Source organism: Anas platyrhynchos, chromosome 7 (genome assembly GCF_047663525.1).
Source record: "Anas platyrhynchos isolate ZD024472 breed Pekin duck chromosome 7, IASCAAS_PekinDuck_T2T, whole genome shotgun sequence".
In the NCBI taxonomy this organism is placed as follows: Eukaryota; Metazoa; Chordata; class Aves; order Anseriformes; family Anatidae; genus Anas; species Anas platyrhynchos.
In genome coordinates, this window is record NC_092593.1 from 3,428,902 (window position 1) to 3,449,461 (window position 20,560).

The 20,560-nt window shown below is 40.0% G+C and overlaps 2 long non-coding RNA genes across 8 annotated transcripts in view; both read left to right on the forward strand.

The window, feature by feature from the left end:
- Positions 1–20,560, forward strand: part of LOC101798800 (uncharacterized) — a 408,273-nt gene that overhangs the window by 235,390 nt on the left and 152,323 nt on the right. The window lies entirely within an intron of this gene.
- LOC119717498 (uncharacterized) lies at positions 1,192–19,991 on the forward strand. Its single transcript, XR_011810524.1, has 2 exons — positions 1,192–1,366; positions 17,869–19,991. It is a non-coding gene; the product is annotated as an uncharacterized lncRNA (long non-coding RNA).

The following is a 20,560-nucleotide window of genomic DNA, read 5'->3' on the forward strand; positions in this document are numbered from 1 at the left end:
AATTGCACATAAGCCTACGTAATTCCCTGCATATTTTAAAAGAAAATCCTTCTTTGCTCTGCTGCGTGGTTTTAAGAAAAACTTACAGAAGTTGATGTTATCAGAAATATTCCGGATTATTCTACACCCCTGTGTTGGTGTTCTTTTTTTCATAGACTTTAGCATTCTTTAATGAAACAGGAGCTAAATCACCACGCTCGGTGCAGAGCTAACTTTGCAGAGCAGATTTGGAGAGCGAAGCATGTCCTGGGGCACACCAAACACCGAGCACCTGCCCCGAGCACTTAGCCCATCACTGGTGACTGCTGCTTCTGCCTGCTGTAAAATTTAGAATCCAGGCTTGTGAAGCAGCTAAGAAAACACCACCAACCTTCAGCCTTTGTGGAGAAACCTTCTAAGGGTATTTTTTCATCTCTCTGTTCAGGTGTTTGAAGAGTAGGGCAGCCCCGTCCTCTCCTTCAGTGCCCGCTTGCCATTCCCAGAGTGGAGGTTGACTTACCAAAATAAAAAAAAAAAAGGAAATTTACACAGATTTTGTGCCCTAATTAGCACTGCTAATTGGGGCACACAAGTAAATTGCACTCTAGCCTGTGGAGCTTGTCAGCCAGTCAACCAGATCACTGAGTCACCAGGAGCACGGCTCCGACCCTGAGCTACTGGTTAATCAGGTGCAAAATCCGAGGTCCCTGCAGGAAGGACATGGCCCTGCTACTGGCTATCACTGAGAGAAGCTGCTCAGGGCTCTTCTGCCTTTTTTCCTTTTATTTTTTTAAAAGGCTGGAGTTTAAAATAAAAACCAGCTGGGAAGGAGACAGCATGTGCTGGGGAGGTTGGGGCTGGCTGGGCACAGGAAGCTCAACAAGTACCTCTTGGTCCTAAAAGAGCTAAATTTTTGCACGTGCTCTGCACACTGGGAGGTCTGAGTTTCTGGAGGACTGTGGGCACGGTGACAATCCTGCTCACCACTTAAAAATGCCCTGTTTGCAATGTGGGAGAGCAAAATCAAATTTTACAGACATGAGGCAAGGCTACAAATCCTTTGGGAGCTGTATCTTCCTATAGAGTGACCTTGCCCAGCCACATCTACAGCAGCTGTGGGTGCAGACCACTGACCACCTGGCCCATACAGAGATGAGTACCTTCTTACCTCCAGCTGGGTGAGATTAGGTGTGGTTTGGATGTGATTGGGGGGAAAAATTGTCATTCATCAGTGTTCTTATTCCCCCTCCACCAGAAAATAATAAATCCCTGAAGACACGTCCTAGTCACAGATGGCTTTGGTGCTTCAAGGACAAAGCACTGCAGTCATTTTTAAGGGGAGGATATCATCACCGCTCGTTTTACGTCCTCTGCTTTGATAACGTGGGTATGTAATGCTCCCTCTCTTTCTGCAGACACCTTGAAGGAATGTCTTTGTCAGGAGGAAACTCCAAATATTCCCCAGACCAGAGAGAGGCTCCATGGGTGCATTGTGCCCTGCTGGCGTTGTGGCACTGCAGGACCTGGGGGTGGGCTGCAGAAAAATGTGCTGGGGCCAGGTGGGAGTGGGCACCAACATGGGCCACCTGTAGCTGGGCTGTGAAAAGCCCCTGTGGGGTAACAGCTCCTGAACTGCTTAAGTAGCTGGTAAGGTGGCCATGGGCTTCTGAAAAACCCACCAGTGCTTCAGAGGAGGAAAGATTTATCTTGCAGGCTCTTCCATTTGTGAGAATCACTGGTTAATTACTACTGTGGTTTAGGGTCTGGGCCAGTATTTTGATTCCGGAGCTCTTTATATGCGATAAAGGTAACTGTGAGCCTAAATAGGACATCGTTGATTTCCTATGTGCTATCTCACTATTGTTATTATTTTATTTTAAATTTCTTTTTAGAAAATTTTAAGCACTTTTCTCCTTGGAGTCTGTTTCCTCCCTTTGTAATGAAGTGGTGGTGTTGCATGATGGCCTCCAATACGCAGCGATAGCCATAATATGATGTTTAATGATGTATTTTCCATAAGACAGATAAATTTAATTTACATAATGGGCTAAATATTTTTTTTTCTTAAATATTTTTAAACTGTGGCTTGCTGTAAGGAATAAGATCCACTAGATGGTGGTAAAGACCATCGCCTATATCTTCCCGTATCAAGGGAAAAAAAAAAAAAAGAAAAGTTAAGAATACAATACTGCATTAAAAAATTCAACTAAATAAACGTACATACCTCTCTATTTTATATTTTGAAACCAATCACAAGGATGAGAAAGCAGTGATGCTTTTGAGCAGCATTTTTATACTATAAGGAGCTCTCTGAATTAAATTTTTTAGTTAGGATAAATATTGGGTAAAATGATTATGAATCATTGTGGCAAGTTTTAATACAGATCAGAAACTAAATTAATCCTGTTCTTACTCATGGATCGCGGATCTCTTTTTCTGCAGAAACAAATGAATAGTAAACAACATTTTGGCAATTTTTAGGTTAATCATGTAGAACTGATTACTCAAGAAGAATGCTATTAACATTTAGTCAATTTATACCCTACTATGTGACAAATGAAAATTAATGTTGCTGTTTTTAAGATATCAAATGGGTCATGATTTTAAGAAAAATGATTACCCCTAAAGATAACTGATAATGATGGCTAAAGGCTAGGAGCACCGAGCAACGTAGCAACATTCATAATTCCCTAAACAAATACTGTGGAAAAGCAAATACAGCTTAGTCAGTCTGCTGGGTGAGCAGGCTGCACTTTAGGTATTGTTTGGTGGCTCTTTTTGTTGATTGAAGAAAAGCATTCTGTGTTAATTTTTTTTTTTTTGTTAGTCATTTCTCATGCAAAAGGGCACGATTGATGGAGACCAAACATTGATGATGTTCAAACATTTAATAACAACTGGCGGATTTTTGGAGCTGAGTACTGTATGCTCTTGGTGAAGAGTTTATCTTGCTGAATCAATTATTCTTGCTGGTAATGAGTTAATAGGTCTGTCTCTCTGATGCTCCGGTACTATATATTAATAAAAAATACTTTAATGTGGGCAGTAGAGGTGATGCAGTAAGGATTGCTACAGGTATTTGCAACAAGTGTGGATGAGAAATGCACTGGAAACGAGTAGGGGACCAAGGACTTCAGGGAAAAAAACAACAAAACACAATCTTTATTTTAGAAATATATGTTTTATACTGTGGGACTACCTTGAAATTTGACTGTATGAAGGAGTTTTGAACAGCTGTTTAGCAGGTATGGATTTATCTCACATCAGGTCCTGTGGCACTAGGGGAGAACTGTTACCGCGTGCCTCAGCGCCGTGCTGCTTGCATCTCCCAGTGTATGCATGCAGCGTGTGGCTGTACTTTCCCCGTAAAATAATTGTAAAAGGTCCTGACCTTTTGCAGAACCAGCAAAGCCCTACCAGCCCAGTGCTTCCTCCGTCGCTCGGCCAGCTCGGGGAGTGATTAATGGGCGCTTTCAGACCCGCGTGCACGGGCTTTCTAATGGAGGCGGTGCATTAAGGGGAGCAGTCCCCTGGCTGTTTTAAATCACTTTCCCCATTTTTGAAAACTACGCTGCGTATTATAGATTTATCATCTCTTATATACCTATGATGGGAACAAAACAGTTTGATTTTCACTTTTTAAACTGCAAACATCAAATGGATTTGGAGGGGCGGGGGGAGAGAGATGACGGCTTTTGGTATTTATTGCTCTTGCAGGGTGGAAGACAAACACTCGACTCCCGAGTTTCCTATGTAACGAGATACCCGGGAGTTGTGCGTCCGCAGAGTGATGGCTTTGCTTCCCTGCTGCTCCATCCGCAGCAGTCCAAACCCAATCTGGGTGACATATAGGGCCCATTTCAGCCTTACAAGAGCGCAGACATCACGAGGCGGGATATATCAGTAACCATACCAGGGCTGACCTTTGCAACCTAAGGAGCTGGTGATTTGTGGGGGCTTGTTAAATTTGGTAATCTACATTTCTCATTGCTTACAGCAGCATTTTCACTTTCTTTTTTTTTTTTTTTTTTTCCTGGGGAAGGTTGTGGGCTGACGAGTTCCAGTATCCAAGCTGAGCAGTTAGGAAAATTAACATTTTTAAAAGGTTGCGAAGGAGCAATCTAGTTTGAAAGCAGCAACGGTATCCTGGTTTCTTTGGAGGATAGCTCCTTGTGGATACAGATGTGGCTGCATCTCAGCATCCAATCTCCCAGGGGGAGGCTGGCTGCTTTGAGCTTCCCTACAAATTCATCATGGGAAATTCTGTTGCCAGCTCAAGTTTTTTTATTTTTATTTTAGAATTATTTTTAGTCAAATGACTCTTGGGCTCAAACCGAAGTCTTGGAAGACAATTTTTCTAAATTTGAGAAAAATGTCCAGTTGCTGGTGGGCTGCATGAGTCTGAGGTGAGAGGGGAGGGTCTCACCCAGCTCAAGCCACAAGATCCTTCACGTGCAGATGGGAGCAGGCTGGCAGATGCCTCGGTGCAGAGGAGGCCATTAATGGGCATAGGATCATCATAGGATCAGCAAAAAGTTATATTCATCTCTAGGTGCATGGGCTTCAGGAAAAGCAGGCATAGCTGCAGTTTTGGAATTGGGTTAATATGGGTCTCCAGCAGGTGGTTTTCCTAGATCTGAGGTGGCTAGTGTGAACTTGGTTTCTTTACAAATTACTTTTGCTCTTAGATCAGTGATCTAAGATCTTAGATGAGCTGGGATAAGCAGCTGTGGGAGCTGGATGCATCTAGGAAGGGGTGGGAGGTTCCTCCAAACCGTCCCGTCTGCACCACGTTGGGTCCCTGGCACAGAAACCTGAACTTTGACTTCTCTGGTTTCTTAGGAGTGTTTGAAAATACACTGCTTCTCCATAAAAATAGTGTCCTTCTGGAAAGTTTAGGCTTATCTGTTGTTTCTGTTTCATTTACTGAACTTGTGTTAATGGCAATGAAGAAAAAAAAAGCAAACAACACAACTTGGTAAATGAGGAAATGGTTGGCCATAATGGTTGTCAGGAAAATTCTGAAATTGTTTCGTTTGCTGCTAAATGGCAACAGGGAACAAGCCATAACAGTAAAGGGATTTCAGAACAAGAGTAACATCAAGTTTCATTGTCAAGTTCTTTCTTGGGAGGATTTGACTCTTCCGTGCTGCAGACACGTGGGTCCCCCCCCAAGACCAGGGAGGAGCAGTTTAATGGCTTGCAAGAAAAGCGAGACATTACCTGCATTCAAGTAACACAGAAGTCCAGGGAAACCTCCAGTTCCTGTATGGTAACCACAACTCCAAAAGATGCTTTCTGCAGCCTAACATTGGACTTTGGTCTGCCACATTTTTCAGAAATGAAAATCACTTCCCAGAAACCAAAACTGTTGGAGTGATGGGAAAACATGAAAGACAGGAGAGCAAGTGTCTGAGTTTATTATTTACAAACAAGAGAGAAATAAGACGGAAGGGTCACAATTAAGAATTCTCAGAGGCAAAATAAACCCCGAAGATGAGGACAGGGGCTTTCATCACGAGCTGGAGCAGGAGGATGGAGTCAGGGGGCAGAAGAGGAGCGGCGGATCCTGGTGTGGCAGCCACCCGCGGGAGTCAGTGGGATGAGAGCAGAGCCACGGCTGCAGCAGCAGCAAGGCAGAAGGTCAGTTTTTCACCCAGCAAAGGGTACGACACCGCAAAAATGTTGAGAAAAGTGAGCAGAAAATAGCTAGAAATATATGAAGATAAAGGTGAGATGACAGAGGGGAGAGAAAACGGCTGTGCACAGACTGTCAAGTGGGGCAAAGGCTGCCCGAGGTTTCTGGACAATAAAGAAATACTAAAGAACTATCGTTGGTCCTGCAGGTGCTGCAGACAAAAAGTTCTCTGTGGATTTGTTTTTTATTTTTATTTATTTATTTATTTATTTAACCATAAGCATTTACAAATAAAATACAAAGAGGCTGCATTAAAATTGAAATCACATTTAACGGGGCAAATGCTGTATTTTTATTTATTTTTTAATGAAAACCATCAGATCAGAGTCAGCATTTGCTAAATGTGTTTTTATTAGTGTGGCTTTGGTAGTGTTGAAATGCTACATTTTTTTCTAGACGTATGATCAAGGAACAGTTTCTTGAAGTATCTCTGTGCAAGAAAAATTTCTGTTCTTCTATTGCATATGCATTTCAGAAACATGGTAACTCCTAGAAAGCAATGTCTGTTCTTCTGATCCCTAAAACACCACGAGAAATAAATTAAATTTTTCTTTTCCTCTTCCAACAGACTTTTCTGTTCCAGTTAACAGAAATCTACCCAAAATCATTCCAGTTAATCTTCCAAATTCAAGTTAATCAATTTCTGAAACATGTCTCATTTCTGAGTAGCTACCGAAAGTGGAAAAGGGGCTTCTGAGTTCACAGATTGCCAAAAAGAGTTTCTGGAAACGTACCCTGAGATTACTTTACTGAGGCAGTCTCTCTTTACAGACGCACTGTGCTCTTAAATGCGGGGGTAGGAGCATTGCTTGTTTAACTTAACCAGCAAGTACAGATTTTAGTTAGCTGCGAACCAGTTAAACGGAAAACAAAGTAGTTTTTTTAACCAATTCTAGCTCCACTCAGGCCTAAATTATTATTATTTTTTTCTTCAGAAATGGGCATTTTAATATGTCACTTTTCAGTTCCAGCTCAATAAACAACCATTTATTTACAATTTTAAAGCAATCTTCAGCCTAGTCAGGTAAGAATTATTTCAAAAGAATAAAAACATTTTCATTTCCCATCACTGCCAAAAATGAAAAGAACATGAGTTATGAGTCTTGCTATGTTGTCTTAAGTTGATTACTATGGAATGATTAAAAAACTAGCTGTGCTGTCATAGCAGAAGAGTACATTATAAGTGTAATAACAGCTTAGGGATACAATCCATCAATGCCGTACTTGGGAGAAGAAAAAAAGTTGATCTATTTCTTTGGTCATCATTTTCAGCATATTAGATGACAAATAATTGTACATTCATCAATAACAATAGATTAAAGTTGAAATGATTTATTGCTATTACACTGCTGGTACGATAGAGCACCGGGTCACTCAAGCATTGATGGGGTCTGTATTTAATTTTCACGGGTCTCTTAGCAGAAATAATAGACAGAGGGGAAACCACCTGAAACAAGGTAGATCAAAGTTGGTGACAAGTGATTTGTAGGTTTGTTCTGCGGGAGAGGTGGGCTGGAGGTGGCAACGCTTCTGCTCGGCGCTCTGAACCGCTACGTCGGGTGGCTCCCCGCGTCCTTGCTTGGCCAAGCAGCCTCTGGAGAAAACATCTCGTGCCATTCCTGAGGGTCAGGGCGGTTAATAAGGAGAAAATGATGGCGAAACTTTTTTTTTGATGTGAAAATTCTTTCGTGAAGCGTTTTTATTTACTCTTAAAACAACACCGGAGGGAAAACAGCACCATTTTTCAAAGGTGTGGGTAGGACTTCTGTCAGAAAACACAGGGCATGAGACTTTGGCGTGGGCTGATACCAGTTCAGCCTTAGTTTTTTTTCTGAAGATTCTCCACCAAAACTTTATACACAAAGCAGTGCTTTGGAGGTACCACTGCTACCCCTTCTGCCTCCTGGGAGTCACCAGCTCCAATCTGGGCGAGCATGTTGGTTGTCTCTGTCCGAAGACCTCAGGGCTTCCAGCATCCATAGCTTCATCCATCCCAATTGCCCCTCGACTGCAGTTTTTACAATGAGATCGTGAGGTTTCAGTCGAGGAAAACTTCTAATTTTCTTTGATTTTGATGTGATTTTTGTGAAACTGAAACTCTGCCTAGAAGATATTTTAAAAGTCAGAATAAGTTTGAAATGATTTATGCTATTATACTAATTTTATGAGTATAAAACTGAAATGTTGTTGTTGCTGGGAAGAACAGAGTCCTCTGTGTGCATATGGTGTGCTACCTAAGGTTTTAGGATGGGTACTAAAGTGCTGACCCAATTAAAGGGCATTTTAATTTCCTTAATAAGAATGTCTCTAATTGGCTGTCTGATTTGTATTGATTGATTTTTTTTTTGATCCCACTTATAGGTTTGTCTTAGTACTCTCAGTATTTTTAGATATAACAAGGCTAGATTCAGCAATAGGTGGCTCAGAAAAAATTCTAAAGTACTGATACTACTCATAAACTAATGTACCAAGCTAGTTTCCTGAACTTTGGAAAATTCATTGACTGTCTGGATAATCTGTCTGGTGGTGTTTGCAATTTGTAAAGGAGCTTCAATACCTGCCAATGTACTAATGACCGGGGATAATAGGGGTAACTGCTTTATTTTAAAATAGCAATTGAATCCATGTGCTTTTTCCAGCCAAAACTCTGTGGGGAAGGGTGCCCACTCCGCCCCTCTGGGATGCAGTCAGAATCTGCATATGCTAATGCCCCAAAGTTTGAGTAAGTTATATGGGGTCTTTAAGCTACAGGAATATCTGGATTCATGCTACTGCAAACATTCATACCTGCCAATAAGTTGCCAAAATTAAGTGACACGAACAGTGAAAGAGTTTTAATTTTCTGTCCAGTCAAATCTTAGTATATCACACTCAATTTTCCTTCCTCAGTAATCTCAATAATTTCCCACCTTGCTCATGATGAATGTCTTGCCAGTTCCTGCTCAGTCCTTCCACTTTACACAACCTAATTAAAGAAAACATTCCATGATTGCCTATTTTTCCTCATGCATGACAACCTATTATTTTTTCTACCACCTGATTAGGGCTTTATTATCCTTGGATTTAGATTGATTTGCTGGGCACTTTAATAAAACACTACTTGGTTTGATTTAAAGGGCTACAGGTTTCAGTCATTCATAGAATTACTCTTACAAGTAACTCGCACGTGAAGTGCTGGATAGTCACCGTGAAAGGGATTTGAGGGTACCGTGATATAAGTCTAAAGAAATGAGAATCACAGGTGGTGTTCCAGTTGTGTATGTTTTTAATATTTCTATTGTAAGCAGGCAGGAGAGGACGTTTTGCAATATAATTTGTCAGGAGTGATAAATCTGTTTCATCATTTCTGTCAAGAATGGATCCCGTGTATTAAAACTACTATAAATATTTTCTCCAGATAAACCAAAACTTTCATATGATTAAATAATAATACATTTATGATGACAAATTGCATTTACCATGTGTTATCTGAAATGCGAGACAAAATTAGGTAGTTAAAGTTCAAATGGATGGAGATCAGTTTTGATTTAAAATCAAAGGAATTTTATTAAGTAAATGAGATTTTCATCATTATTCTGTTATATCTAACATTCTCTCCTTTCAGAAATATTACTTATGAGCTAAGACAATTTAAAATAAGAACTGAGCTGATATTATAGCAAAATGTAGTTCAGTGAAAAAGTTCAGGGGCAGCTAAATATCTCGGCAGTGCCTGTCACCTTGCTGATGGCTTCTTGCTTTGGCAGGACGAGGAGTGCTCTGCAGCCTGCTCGCCTGGCCTGGTGAAGAGATGCCCTGGGATTTCTGTTTGCACACCTTCCTTGGCCATTTCTGCTCATTGTGCTTTCTTCCAGAGCACTTTCTGACCGTGGAAGGTGCAGCTCTGCTTCCCCGAGCTCCTGCTGGAGGTCTGCGTATTGAGAAGCTGGGAGAAGGCAGCATCCTGTCAGCAGGCTTAGTTCAATGAAACAGATGGTAGTAGATGAATATTGGCATATCAGCCTTTGTTTTCAAAAAAAAAAAAATAGTTTTTACAGCTTTTCCTACTGTACAAATTGTTATTATTATTTTATTTTTTTTTTCAGTGTCCTTGAATGGCATCAAACTTGCTTACCTAAAAATGTCTGCAAGATAGCCAGCACCGAATTTTTGCATTTAAGGGCTTGCTTCAGCTCATAGGAAAGGGGCAGTATGTGACATTTGTCTTTGTCAGCCTGATCAACTTGATGCAGTATTTAAACTTAGGCATGGTTTCATATCTTCTGGGTAGGAACTTTTACGCTGTACACATAAAGTTTATATATTACAAAAGTAACTTCTAGCTGGCAAACTGGGTGCAATACAGAAATAGCTATTTGTACATGCAGCATGCTGCAGCTCAGTGTGGGCTGCTGAGCTGCTCTGTACCTGGCTCAGGTGTGCTGTACCAACAGTGCTGACACCTCTAGATGGACCACCACAGCACCTGCTTGAAATACAGAAAGTCTAGGATCCAGGGAAGCATTTAGAAACCTGTTCAAAGGGAATCCCTTGAAGAAACCCAGTAAATCTGTTAATATAATTACTCACTTGCTTAACTTTAGTTGCTTTTCTAGCTGGAGAATGGAAAGAACTTCCCTGAAGGGGAAAGCAAGCTGCTTTGCTCATTTCCCTACTTTTTGGGCACTTTGGGAAGTCAAAAACACAAGGGGTGTGTGCTTGCAGGAACACAGGCTGCAGTGATGATTATAGTCAAACTGAACAAAAAGATCATATAAAAGCCAAGTGGTAGTGCTAAAGAGACTTAATAGCTATAAACTGGTAGCTATTAGGTTCTAATTACTCTTAAATAATTACTGAATAGAATAGTAAGCGTTATTAGCTTACTTTAATATTCAGCAAAAAACACTGCCTCCAATGATAATTTACTGTTTCTTCAGCTATAATCTATGCACATGTAAAACTGAACTACTTCATAAACATCCTTAATAAATCCAATTATTGTCAGGATTTTGTGGAGGAGACCAATGCAGTGCGTGCCCATACTGTGCTTGCATTTCAGTGAAACTACTGGTCCATTGCTTCTAAAACCAAATACAAATATTGAAAAAGGGGAAGAAAAAAAAAAGAAACAAGCAAACAAGCAAAACAACAAGTGGAGAATAGAAGTTAGATGTGCAAATAAGGTTCAGTATTTCCAAAATTTGGGAGCACCATTATCACTTGTGTGCTGTACCCGTTGTCTGCAGAGCTGTGATTTCACATGCAAGCATCTCTGTTGGTGACTGTGCCTTAGTGGCAGGCAGTAATATATATACTCAGAAGGAGCAGATTACTTTGTCCTGGCTTACTTGCTTAATTTATATTGCATCATCTTCTTTGGAGAGTTCGTCTGAGTCTCTGCCCCCTGCAACTGACTTGAGACCTCATTTTTTTCCTAAAGGAAATGGGTCTGGGTTTTGATGTACCAAGAATAAAAGCCTTGTATAACTTCAGAGCATCATGTAATATCCTGAAAAATTTGGAAACCTTCAAAGTCCCCAGATTGAGTGAAGGACTCTATTTGAGACCAACATATATTTTCCATCAAATGTCCAGTTGCAATATTCTTTTTCTTTAGTTTTGCTTCAGAACCACAGAGCAGCTGATCCTCGGGTGCCATAAACATCAAATAAAGGAACACCAAATAATGGTGAATATTTCTCTGTGCTGCATCTCTTCTTATGGTGCTCACCTTTGTGAAGCTTTTTAATTATCTCTGTTTTGTGGATTAAATTCTTAAATTTCTACTTCTGTACATTTCAGTTCTGCTCATTTCTGGGCTTTAAATTTCTCTTCAAACATTGAGATTTCCACTGACACAACATTTCCAAACCTAGTGCAGTTCTCAGTCTACCATCTGCCTCTAGAAGGTGAATTTCCAATATATTGCTGAAATCTCTCTGCGTATGGCTTGGTTACACTCCTCAGTCTTTACAGCAACAGCATTTTTCTCTGTATTTTCTGTTTTCCCTTTGAACTAAAAGCACTGGGTCTATTTTGATGTATCCTTTGTGCCAACGTGGTGTGGAAGCGATGAAGGAGGATGGAGCGCTGTAGCTTTATTGGATTAGCGGGATAGGCAGGGGCAATGCAGACATGATTTCTTTCTCCTCCTCAGCTGTCACCCAAGCCCTGGTCCTTCACCTCATCTAGTGGAAGTGTAGGCCTTGGTTTATGGCCTTCCTGTTAGTAGTGGATTTACATTTTATTCATTCTTTGAGGATATCTCACTCCAGATTAGAAGATGCTTTTAGAAATCCTCATTGGCCTTTGAGCTGCGAGCTTTGTGAGGTTGGCACCTCATTGCAGAGGGGAAAAGGGGCCCACCAGGTCTTTCCCTGGCAAGCTCAGGTGCACGTACACGCTGCCTGCTCAGTTACCCACCGCCAGTTCCCAGATTTCACTTTTTATTCACGTAGGAGGATGCCCACCCCAGGCCTGAGGAGGACGGAAAAGGGAAGAGAGAAAAAGGGGCACCGGAGCTTATTGCCAGCTCTTCTAAATGTAGCCCTGCATGCGTTCAGCATGCATTAATCTCGTTTTCTTTGATTTTGCCTGGGAGTGAGAATGGCTAACTTTTTGCTTTTCTATTTGTAATAACGAAGCGTTCCTGATGTGGACAATTAGCGACTTTTTGTTCTTTGGAAATTATCTAGGTGCGTCACTCAGCAGTCTGCACAGCTGCAGCGCCAGCCAGCTCCGTGCCAACGGCGCGCTGGCTAATTTGTGAAAAGAATCAGCTAGGCCTGTACTTGGCGTGGCTTTATTTAATTTCACGTTGTTTTCTTCTCCTTCTTTTTTCCCCTTGCAATTTCAACTTGCTCACAAAAGTGTGCGCCGAGCAAGAGACAGATAGGCAGAGTGAGAGGGCAATCACGGCTCGAGACGGTGAGATGGGGATCTGCAGCTCTGCCGGAGCCTGGGCTGCTCTTATTCCTTTTAACATCCTGACATTTATCAAAGGATTCGTTTTTTTTTACAAGTATTGTTTGTCACTGAAAGAACTCCAGAGAATCCTTTTTTTGAAAGGTTTGCACGGCAAACAGATTTTGGCCTCGAGCTATTTTAAAGGTGGGCAGAGAGAGAGACCAAAATCTACATTTAAACTTCTTCATACGATGTTGTATATTCATAACCCAATTTTTCCTTCCTCCAGCTCTGGATAAATACACTGTTTCAGTACTCTACAATTTTTAAACTTCATCGTCGGAGATAATCACCCAAATACATAACAACAACATCATACAAGCACGGGAAATATGTCTGAAATTTCCTTTTTATTGTAACATAAGATAGCGCTTCCAAAATCCCAAACTGAATTGCTTTTCAGTAGATAAGCATCAAAAAATACATTTCCTGCTTTCGGTGAAGGTGCAATAAGGTGCTATATCAGTGTAATAGTTCAGAATGATATGCTCTACTAGTATTTTGATGAATTACATGATTATAGCTAAAATGAACACTTTCATCATGCCTGAATTAATAATGGTGGTATGATTTGGCAAGTACTCCCGCAGTGTTCTTTACCTCATCACTTCAGAAGACAGAGTTTGCGAGCCCATCCTTTGTCTCGGTGAAACACAGGAATCCTTTACAGTTTAAAAACACAAGAAGCAAGAGAAATGTGACAGCTTTAAAAGGGAAAAAGAAACTAATGCATGCATACCTTCTCAAGCTCATCATGACTTAATTGGTTTATTTTTCACTGCCTTATTCCAACGTCTAAGGCACCTAATGCTGTGTCAAAAAGAAAAAGATCAGGATTTTTTGTGTGTGTGAGAATAGATTTACTGTATTTTATTTCAAATAATGTGTTTCCAAATGACTCTAAAGACCTTATAAGGACATCATTTTCTGTTAGACCATCGGTTTTACTTCAGAACTTGGGCAATCAGTATATTCCCTTCTGTGTCTCCCACATTAGTTAGCATATGAAGGAACCCACACTACGATTTCACTTATTTTGAGGGAAGCAGTGTATCGATGTGCCCATTTTGGGCTCCTCTGGGTGGTCTGATACTGGGCATATAAAATTTCCTATGATGGGGGGGCTCCTATGGTGCCACACAGAGAAAAACCTGTGCTGCTGATGCCATTCTAATATTATTTAGCTGATAATAAATGAAGGCTCTGAGTTTTTACAGCTGTCGTCTAATACCTTTAATGGGAATTAATTTTAATTGAAATAATAATAATAATCAATCTGCTGCAGATAGGAAATGTAAACTTTGGCGGGCTATTGTGAAAAATGGTGATGCACGATGTATCGAAAACATCTGGAGCAGATGTTTCTGTAATTATGACACACTTGATGTGTCATAACTGCTGCGTTCAATGGCCTTCGTTGGTACCCCTCGAAGCTGGGTAATATTATGAGCTTGTGCTGGTGCACTGAACTGGAAGAGAGGAGATTCCTTCTGGGGCAAGACCTGTCCTCTCTGTTTTCCTACGTGTTTTCTGTCCATTGAATGTCTTCTCTTGGTTAATTATTATCTTCCATGTTTGTATCAAATAGTAACTTTATGCCATGAAATATCTCTAGTCTGCTGATGCAGAAAGTCGAGCAAACATTAACAAGCTGCTATTTGATGAACCCATGTTCAGAAGGGGAAAGTAGTATTTGGTACAAATGAGATTATAAGGAATATCTTGCAGGATTTAGTATGGTCGTATAAGCTGTGATCTCTGCAGGAGTACAGGACTTTGTATCCTTGTACTTACAGAATCTTATTGTTGAAGGTAAAAATGTATGGAAGACTTAAGAGATCTGAGTCGGTCACCTCAAATGAAAGCAGAGGAAGTTTAGCTCAAGTGTGCTTTACATATCTTTCATCTTGTGCTGTTAGAAATCTCAGCATAACCCCCCTGTTGGCCCATGGTTGGCAGTGACAAGAGCCAGGCTTCTAGTCCCTGCTCAGTGTCAGTCCAAATGTCAGGCAGAAACTTGGCAGAAAAAAATTAAGCCATGTGGATGCTTAGTGAAATGCAGTACCGCCCTCGCAATTCAGATTTACCAAAAAAGTGCTATTTTGAAACAGTAACTGGGTGCCTAAAGAAGGTAATATCCAAAGACCAAGTCCCTCTTTCCCTTCTTTCTATAAGAATCATTTGGCAGCCTCTTCCATTTCTTGGTGGGACCCAAGTCAAGCCAGGTGTCTTGCTCTCTGCAATAACCCCCCTCTGGAAGCATGTGCTTCTCAAAGCCCTGACTTCTGCCCCTTATCCTGGGGTGGGCAGGGAAACATCCTTCAAACTGGAGATGCTGTGTGCTACATGATGCTCCCAGTGGCTCCAGGTCTGCTGGCCACTCCAGCCCCACACTCATCTTGAACTAAGTTCTTTGACTGCACCAGTTGCTGCTCCAGTGTGGGTGTAACCATATGGAGCCACATCTGGTCCTACTGCTGAAACACTGTCCTAAGCCTCTTAAAGATGGTACCTATCCTAATACAAACTATGGCATTAGAAAAAGACTGTTCTGAGCATGTCTGTATGTAGTTGGTTGTTGGTTCATTATGTTTATAATTTATAAATATTTATATTTGTATGGTTTCCTCAGTCTTTATTGATTAGACCCAACTGTGAGAGAGAGCAAAATGCCAGCTGGGGGACATTTGAGACTTGTCTGCTCACCTTCCCAATTTCACTGCTGTCTCCAGCAGGTTCCTTCTCCATTTGCCTCCCAGCCACCATGTGGCTGTATGAGACATTGCTCTTTTCTGCGGGTTTGTGGTCAGTGCACACTACATGACTTTATTGTTGTTATTGTTATGTTTTGGGGCAGGATATATTAATTTGTGGCATTCTAATAGTGTAAAATCTGTTAATAACTTGCATATAGAGGCACAGACCCAATTTAGCTGCTGTTATAAAGAAAGAAATTGTAATTCTGAATTGATTTCTCCTATGGAAATACCAACAATATAAATTACAATGTCACTGGAGTAAAAGAGGGGGGAAAAGCCCTTTTTACAAGCCTCAGGATGATCATTTATAAATAAACTAAAACTAAGAAGCCTTAACAAAAAATCCCTATGGAATCCGACATTAATAGCCTTTGCTTTTAATCTGATACAATAAATCTTGCAGCTCTGTATCCACAACAGAAATAACAGAAAGCAGGCCAAGCTGGAGTAGGTACGGGGGAGTCGGAGAGAAACATGCCCTTTCTTTAATTGAAAGTGTCTGGTGATTTTCTGGTATTCCAAAACCAACAAGCCATTGCTGCCAACTCGCTGCCAATCAGCTCATTCTGAAACAGGGCTGTTGGTTGGACTCTGCCTAAAAGTGATGCTGCGTTGCTAGAGTTTCAAAATCTGAGTGTTATTTGGAAATTTCAGTGTTCGTTTGGAGGGCTAGTCCTCAGACCCCAGTGCTGTGACTACGTGTGGAGCTCAGATTTCCAGCTGCCTTGTGAACTGCAGCAGGTTAAAAGGAAATCTGAAGGTATAATATTAATTGTTTTTATAATGTTACGAATTTTTTGAGATGGTTTTTGAGCAGAAGCAAGTCTACTAACAAAATTTTGTTCAGGTAGTGGATGTCGTGAGTTTCTGCAATGTAAATGGTGACAGAGAGGAGAGACTTCTGTGCCACATGTTGGCTGTAGGACAGGATTCAAACAAGTCCTTAACTATGTGTGTAGGTGCTAGTGGGTATAGAAACTCCATCTACTACATACATCACAAACCATGAACGGGAGCTACAGATTTTCATAGCCTCATAGTACTACCAACACCCTATATTCAAAGATCTTTAGCTAAATATGGAAAAGATATCATGGAGCTATCTTAAATTTTTGACAAAAATAAGTATACATTGTCCTCCTTGTGGACCTTAAGTATACTCCTAAGAGTCTTGAGATTGAGACTGATTTTCTCAATAGTGACCAGGCCCTGGATTTCAGATTTATTTATTTATTTATTTCATTTATTTATTTTTCCAGATATACAAACATCTTGGATGACCTTGTTTTCTAAATCTTGGTAATGTAAGAAAGAATTACCTTCTTGGTTTACAAACAACTACAATGAGGAGCACTGATAAATCTTCAGCACATTTTGTCTTTACTGGCCATTGCCAACCTAGAAGGATTTGGATGGGAACATATAGGTTTGCTGGAGATCTATTTTTTTTTATTTTTTATTTTTTTCTGCAGAGAAAAACCTTGTTTTTCCTACAAGGTGAGTGAGTTCAAAACGATGGCAGCTCCATCAAGAACCTGCTAACACAATGGCCCAAATTTGAGCAAAACTCTTCATTTTAGGGAAGAACTTTAAGCAAACTGCCCATCCCTTTAAGCTCTTCTGTGTATTAAGTGAAGAACAAATATCCTGTTCATTCACAGGATTTACAACACTTTGTGGGGTAAATGGAATTAAAAATTAAAGGCCAACATCAAAGTGATACAACAGTACAAACTTTATAGGACCAATGAATGTAGTTACTTCTCAAAAAAAAAAAAAGAGACCTCATGCTTAGATTAATAAATATTTATGTGTATTAAAATTTTAAATTATTTGCCAATCTCTGTGATTGGGCAGATAAATACACATATCTGATTCAGTCCCCTGACAGTGACTGAAGGGTAATGACTTTGGACAAAGCTATAAATCAAAGACATTCCTACCAAGAACTTCAGAGGCAGCTGAACATAGACATGTAAGGTAGAATTTGTTCTGCTCTGTGCCTGAACAGCATTTTCACATGCCACAGTACTATGTGTATTTTTTCTCAGTTTAGAGTGTTATTTTTCTACTGATTGCTTGGGATCATGCAAATAGTTTGTATTGGATCTGATGAATGTAAATTCAAAAATATCCCTGAAAAAACAGACAAGAGAAACCTTACCTTCCTCTTGGGCATTTTTGGTGTTGTAAATGATATCAGCATCTACGGAGTATGTACAGATCTCCAGTGTTGGACATACTTCTGCTCAGTTTTGAAGATCTTTACCAGGGGAGACATGCCAAAGCTTTTTTTTGTAGAAATTTTAATAACAGTAACAGAGAAGTGGCATAGTCTCAAGTCTGTTCCTAAAACAGAGCTAACCAGGAAACCCACAAAGTCAGCAGCCTGGTTGACTTGTGCTTTCTGGAATGTGAAAACATCTGACCAAAATTGTATTAACTGAAGATGAAGTGCAAAAATGAAATTTCACCCTTTTGCAGAGAGCAGCCCTGCCAGGAGTGAGCATTACTCCATCGTCATGCACTCGGCTGTAATTGCCCATCTGACGGCGAGCTCGGAGATTAACATCACAGTTCTTGAGCCATGGACTACATATGCCAGACCGCTGCGTGTTGTGTCAAGCCACTTAGGCATGAACCGTCAGTGTGCAGAGTGTTACTAAACGCTCTTATTTTTAGGTCACACAGATGCAGATCATCCTGAATATTACTCTGGACAAACTGCTAATCGCTACCTTGTTCAAAATCTGTTGGACATTTCCTATGTGCTGCATCAAAGGGTGATATATATATATATATTTTAATGAAAAAAAGCAATACAAGCAATAATAAGAAGCTCACTTATGAGGCCTGCATAAAATGGTGTATAAAACAACCAAGTACAGTAAATTAAACATGATACTCATTACATAAATACAATTATATTTATCAGCCTTTTATAACCACACAAAGCATTTACCAGTAAGAGTTATTTTGTAGTAGATAATTCCCAATTAACTTTTACTACTTTATTTTTGCTAATTTAGTTAGATTTAATTTTTCAAATAAAAAAAAAAAAAAACACTGTATCAAATGGCATCTCTAACTATTACACTGGAGATGAGATATAATTAAAATGTTATGTATGTGGAATTGCAACTGATGGGAACCTCAGCTTAAACTCTTATTTTTGTCTTTATTTGATTGTTGCCTGCATTGCTCAGATAACATGATTGAATTGCTAGATGGCTGTGTGCCCATGGTGCCAGCACCAGGAGCTCACAGCTGAGAGGGAAAGAAAGAGCTTGAAGGAAAAAGTACCTGGAAAGTCAAGCAGGTCAAGGTCTGGCTTTATGTTTGCTAAGGAATCCTACAAGAAGTCCTTCTCCAACCATGCCATTTTCTTCTATAAAGCCTTAGACTGAGTGATGATGGTGCTGTGCACTGGTCAAAGAAGACTCCATCTAAAATTGGCACCGAAATTCAAACTTCAAGCCAAGCCAGTTCACTTGGGCAAAGAGTCCTGCCCAGTGATTTGAGTTTTTTAGGCTCTTTACAGTTCCTCATCTTCTCAAGGAGGCTGGTAAGAGACAGTCTCTCTTGGGAAAGGGACTCTTGAATGAGTCCCTTTCTAATTTTATGCATTTTTTAAAGAAATCCTTCAAAATAAAATGAAGGACAACTCTGAAAAGGTTTCCAATCTATTTTTTACTTTTACAGGTTTTACTTTTTCTTGAAAGTTATGATTTAAAATCTGTAGTGGTGTAGGGTTTAGTTATTGAAATCCTACTACAAACATACCCATGTCTTGAATTTCCCATCTATAAAACCGGAATAATCTGAGCAGTCTCCCAAAGAAGAGAAGGGCTGTAATGTGTGGGAAGTGCCCTGAAACTGATCCTGCAGGGCACATTGTGAGATGGCTCCAATGCTAATATGTCCTTTAACTTGGCAGGGTTAAACACGCTGATGGCTGTTTGCCACTGATGTGGCCTTACTCGGGGACTCGGGGGAGTGAGGTGTCTCTAAACCCCTGGGCCATGGGGTAGACATGCTCAGTGGTTTTTCACAGGAGGAGGTGCACTGGAAATGCGCAATATTATTAGAGCAAACCCCTCGTAATTTCATCCATCACTAATAATTAAAATGTGAATGCAGTGTTGCTAATTGTCTTTCAAATAATATAATTTTAAAATACAATAAATGCAAACTCCGAGTGTTCGACATGGCTCTAAGACAAGAATTAACGTTTCACCAGGGTAGGGGAACTTACGCTGATGGTAAGCATCAAAGCTATGTTTCTAAAGGCGAGAACAGTTACAGAACCCACTGTTCATTACTTTGGATGTGTCACATTTGCTAGTATGACAAGATGTATTATAGTCGAGGAATTTTAGAGATGGAGAGAAATATCCATGTATGTTGTTTATTTGATTTTTTCAATATTTTTTCCTTTCTGTACTACCCTGGCCAACCTTGGGATAATGGAATTATTTTATGCCTACTGCACTATCATCAGGCTTTGGATGGCTGCACAAAGGCCACTGGCAACAGAATAAGATGGCTGTAAAAAAATGCAAAAAATTGGGATAGTAAAAAAAAAAAAAAAAAAAAAAAAAAAGAAGGTATAACCAATAACTTGCCCTTAAATTTAAAAGGAACTAAATGAGGAACTTCTGGACAATTTATCTTGCTGTTTACAGATAACAAGTCACTTTGTTTTTATGTGCTCAGTCTAGTATTCCATAATTTATTTGAAAGAAGATGAGAAATAATGTAGATAAATGATGAAGTGTCAGGGTCTGACGCTCTTAAATGAAGCTATTATGGTCAAAGAGAAAACGTAAAACCTGCGGCTCATTATGAGAGCGTTCTACTTGTCAGTTAAGTGAAAAGGCCTGGAATGATTTCCAGTTTATTTGTCATTGCAGTTATTAAAGCTGTCTTTTTGGTGCCATGAAAATGAATTGAAGACTTTATTCGAAGTAAATTTGTACTAAAGCTTTCAGATGTATCTTATGTGAGTTCAGTGAGGCAAGAAAACAGCTTAAAAGCTGAAATATTACAAGAAGGCAACTACCGAAGTCCTGAAACACACAAGAATTTAAAGTCTGAGGAAGTTACACAAATAAATGAAGTATTTCATCTCTTGGGAAATAAAGCTTAGTTTTACTATATTGTACACTTAGACAAA